Source organism: Bos grunniens, chromosome 27 (assembly GCF_055505025.1).
Source record: "Bos grunniens cultivar Pamir isolate PY7600 chromosome 27, Bosgru_T2T1.0, whole genome shotgun sequence".
Taxonomy (NCBI): domain Eukaryota; kingdom Metazoa; phylum Chordata; class Mammalia; order Artiodactyla; family Bovidae; genus Bos; species Bos grunniens.
In genome coordinates, this window is record NC_141191.1 from 642,017 (window position 1) to 646,447 (window position 4,431).

The 4,431-nt window shown below is 54.0% G+C and overlaps 1 pseudogene across 1 annotated transcript; it reads left to right on the top strand.

Moving 5' to 3' along the window:
• The first annotated feature begins 1,542 nt into the window (after positions 1–1,542).
• On the top strand, positions 1,543–3,777 carry LOC147343336 (liprin-alpha-1 pseudogene; annotated as a pseudogene). The gene has a single exon (XR_015156048.1). The product of XR_015156048.1 is annotated as a liprin-alpha-1 pseudogene (transcript).
• Positions 3,778–4,431: the final 654 nt, after the last annotated feature.

The window sequence follows — 4,431 nt, forward strand, 5'->3', positions numbered from 1 at the left end:
CTTTATCTTTTCACCTCATTCATGCCATGTGTTTGTTCATACATGTCTGTGTTTTGAGCTTCCATATTCAGTGAGCAGTTAGTTTGGGCCAGACATGGTCAGAAGTAGGACTCCAGCAGTGAATTAAAAACCGTGTGTGTCCTTTATCCACTGCTACGTAACGAATCATTGCAAAGCTTAATGACTTCCTAGGGAGCAGCTCACAGTCCACAGTGCCTGTGCATTGTAGCAGGCGGGCCTGGTTCAGGGCCTCCTGAGGGCACAGACAGAGGAAGGCCCCCCAGGGCTGGATGGCAGGCTTTCAGATTCACTTGGCTGCTGGGGACAGGCCCAGGTCCCTGCCGTGTGGCTTTCCCATATGGCCTGACTCTCCTCGGAACACCCTCTGAGAGTGAGAGCGTGGGGTTTAGCCCGGGGCCTTTTGCACCCTGATCCCGAGGCCGCACACCTTCACTTCTGTTTGCAAGAGTGAGCTGCACAGTCCTGCCTCACTTAGGGGCTGAGCAGGAGTTGCCCCTTCTGCCGCTTGAAGGGAGGAGGAGGGAAGAATTTGTGGACCCCTTTTTAAACCCGCACAGCCTGTCGAACAGTAATGAGCAGGGAAAGGAGACCAGAGTGCCCGAGTTGTCCAAGGAGGAGGGGACGATTGTGTGTGAACAGGGTGGCCAGCAAGGTGACACCAGGAGGGTGACCTTGAACCAGAGACCCCGAGGCAGGAAGAGAAGTAGCCACTTGGAGATAGAAAAAGGGTCATGTCAACCAGTGGGGACAAGGGAGAGAGCGGGCCGCATCAGGGAGGAGCCCGGGCTCAGGCCTCAGCAGCTTGAGGCCAGAGCCTGTTTCCTGAGGTGAGGAGGGCTGCCGGGACGGGGAGCTAAGAGCTGGGCCTCGGCCCTGTTGAGGTGGACAAGCCCATGGGGTGTCCCAGGGACTTGTGAGGAGAGCAGCTGAGTGTTCCGGCCTGCATCCGGGAGAGGACTCACTCAGCTCAGGGTGGACTTGGGGTCGTGGGCATACAGATGGCATTGAAAGCCACGAGCACGGTAAAGTCACCAGGTGGGTGCCCGTGGAGAGAGATGGGGTGCAAGGGTAGAGCTGTGGGGAACCCTGCATTCCAAGGTTGAGAAGGGGTGCAAGCGACAGGAATAACTGCAGGGAGGGCAGGGCCTGGATCCCAGGGAGAGACATGCTGGGGCGGGTGTGGGGGAGGGCAAAGAGGGGAGGGGGCTTGGTAACATGGGTTCTTCAAACCCCCGGGGAGCTGCCCTGCAGGTTGGGGCACACCCACTGCCTGCTGGCAGAGAGCTAGGAACCGGGCGGGAGGGGACCATAGAGGCTGCTCCCAGGGAGCTTTCAGAGACCCACAGTGGGTGCTGCAGGGAGCCCTGGAGGAGGAATCTGCTGGTTCCCCTTGTGCTATTGGAAGGCGAGAGAAGGGAGAGGATTTGCTGACCGGGCTGATGGGGGTGAACCCATAGGCAGCTGGTTTGCTAGAGCGGAGCAGGAATGATGGCAGGTGGTCCTGGAGCCAGCGAAGGGGGTAGCCCAGGCCTGGGGTGGGGTTGTGATGAAGACAGGAGGCGAGGGCACTGGCCACAGGGGACAGGGAGCCAGCAAGCCAGCACCTCGAGGCTGCCCCTCAGTTCCTTTGAGGTCATGTTTGGGAAAGAAGGCAGGACCTGGGTGACAGTGTGGCAGGGGGGACGTTTTCAGAGAGAAGGGTGTGAGGTGTGAGAGCCGGAGGGCGGGACGGGGCCCCGTGGGCCCTCTCCCGTGTGTCTCTGATGACAGAGCCACACTTGTGGTGCGAGGGGCCGTCCCCCAGAACAGCCCGAGGGCCTGTGCCCAGAGAGGAGAGCCGCAGGGGGGCTGGCCCTCCTGTCTCCTGGCTGACCCTGCTCGCTCCTGTCTGTGGGTGTTCAGACCAGCCTGGGAAATGGAGGGCTGGAAGCCTGAGAGGATGGCACTCTCTGGTGAACTGGTACCAGAGGTGACCGCTGATAGGGACCCAGTGGCTGCCGAGCTGAAGGGTTCTTTTTTCTTATTTTCCTCCAGCCTGGCTGATGGAGGCATGGATGTATTTTTGTAATTTTCAGTTTCTGTCTCTGACTCCATCAGCCCACCCTTTTGAATAACCTCATAGAATGCCTGCCGTCCTGGGTGTCACCAGGCCATCTAGGAACTGGATTCTCCCCCTGCCCGTTTCTTCAGTCCTGCTCGATTAAGAGATGGCAGTGTCTCATGAACATGGCCCATTTATCCACAGTCAGGATTTCCATGTAAAATTGGGTTCAGTTCCTGATAGACTTGAGCTGCCCTGAATGTTGCTGACGAGACGTGGTCCTCTCGTGCCCAGATGCAGACCCTGAAGGAGCAGAACTGGGAGCACGCGGAGCAAGCCAGCATGCTGGCCGACGTGGCCCAGGCATTTGAGAGTGACGAGGGCGTGTCTGACGACGAGGGCGACAGGGTCACCCTCTTCAGCTCGGCCACTCAGCTGTCGCCCAGCGGGCAGGCCAATGCCAAGACTCTGACTGTGATGCTTCAGGAGAAGCTGGACACCATCAATGAAGAGATTCAGTGGGTGATTGCGAACTCGGCTCCCCAGAAACTCGGTTTCTCTGAGGAGCTGTCTTCTAGGGACATCTGAGTGTTCCATAGCAAGAAACCTGACCTCAGGTCTGCTTCAAGAATTTTCAGTTTTTAGATTGCCCTTGCTTATAGAGCTCGGTCAGCCAGGGCGTTCTATCCACGGTGTGGTGTCAGCACTCTGTGGGGGGGCGTTGTGGGGTGTTCCCCGTCAGCTCTGAGCCCCAAGGTGGGTGAGGTGCCGAGGCGGTGTCCCCTATGGCCCTTGCACCCTCCTGTGTCCCTCGGAGCCCCCCACGTTCTGGTGAAAAGCCACCTGGTGAAAGCTGGAGTTTTGGGGTTGGCAAATTCCCACTCAGATCTGCATTTTCCTTTTTAACTTAATGCAGTGTGAAGATTGGCTTGTTGTAAGACAGTGGTCCAAGGACATGTGTTTGAGTTTTTCACATCTCATCAGTATATTTAAGATGTTTTCTTTAGACACCATCTTGGCAGTTATAACAATTTTCAAAACGGGATAGAATCCAAAGGCCTCCCTCGTGGTGAGCAGGGGGCCTTGGGTCTGGGTGCGGCCGGGTGGCTGGGGGCCCCGAGGCCTGCCTGGTGCCACACCCGCACAGCTATGCCCGTGTCCCGAGTCCACGTTCAGAGTGGCCGCAGGCTGGTGACCCTGCACAGGACCAGGCAGAGCTGCTGCTCAGACTGTTCTCGCCACGTCAGCCCAGGCTGAGGTGCCCTTTCCTGTCGGCTGAGTGCGGGGATCCTGGGGAAAGGCAGGGGGTGAATGGGACAACCAGCAAACGCAGGTGGTGTCGCCTGCCCATTTGACGCCAAGACAGACAGCTTTGTGGGCCGTGTTTGAGCAGAGACGAGCTCAGAAAGATGATCTTTCTGCATCCCTGCAGGAAGTATGGAATGGTTATATATTAATATTTTTATTTTTACAGCAAGTTGTCAGGTAAAAGTGATTTTTCCTTATTTGACAAGTTGACTTGATGTAAATGGTAAATTCTGTCCATCAACTTGTAATCAACAGTGAAAAACTTTCAAGATGTATGAGTAGAAGTGAAGCTGGAGAGTTTACTGTCTGTAAGAATCTTGTATTTTAATTTGAAAATCATTTTATTTGCATAATCGTGTATTTAAACTGCTATATAAAAACATCCACCACACATTAGGGGAGAAGAGCAGAAACTGTGAATTCTAGGTTAATGCAGCACATTGACATGAACCCAGAAACTCACACAAAGCTGGTGGAGAACTTCATCAAGTGATGCGTTTGTATATACACAACCTTAAAAAAAAAAAAAAATCAACTCAGCACTTCATCTGGTCTGGAGACTTGTGTTTAGAAACTGCAGCTTGTTCGTGAATTGCTGTTTTGATTATACAGAGTTCCTGATTCCCAGTGGAAAAGACTTGAGGCACTGACATGCATCTCTGCCCTGAGAGCAGGGGAAGTAAGGGTTGTCAACTTGAGGTATCTCCTCAGAGGAAGAGAGTTGCCACCAGGGTCCCTGCAGAAGGTTAGAGTAAATAAGTGAAATCAAGCGTGAATGATCAGGGGCCAGTAAGACTCAACGCTAAATTATTCTAAGTTTGAGAATATTCAAAAGAGGAAACATAGAACCTTTTGGCTGAGATGTTCATTGAGCAACTGTTTCTGGAATTTGCTAATCATGACACAGAATGCCAGCCCAAATTTATTGTCCAGACAGGTTCCTCTGCTGACAAAGGCAGGTGATGCATTTTATTCTATTTTAGGTTGATCGAAGAAGAGAAGGAGAACACGGAGCAGCGGGCCGAGGAGACTGAGAGCAGGGAGGGCAGGGGGAGCTTAGG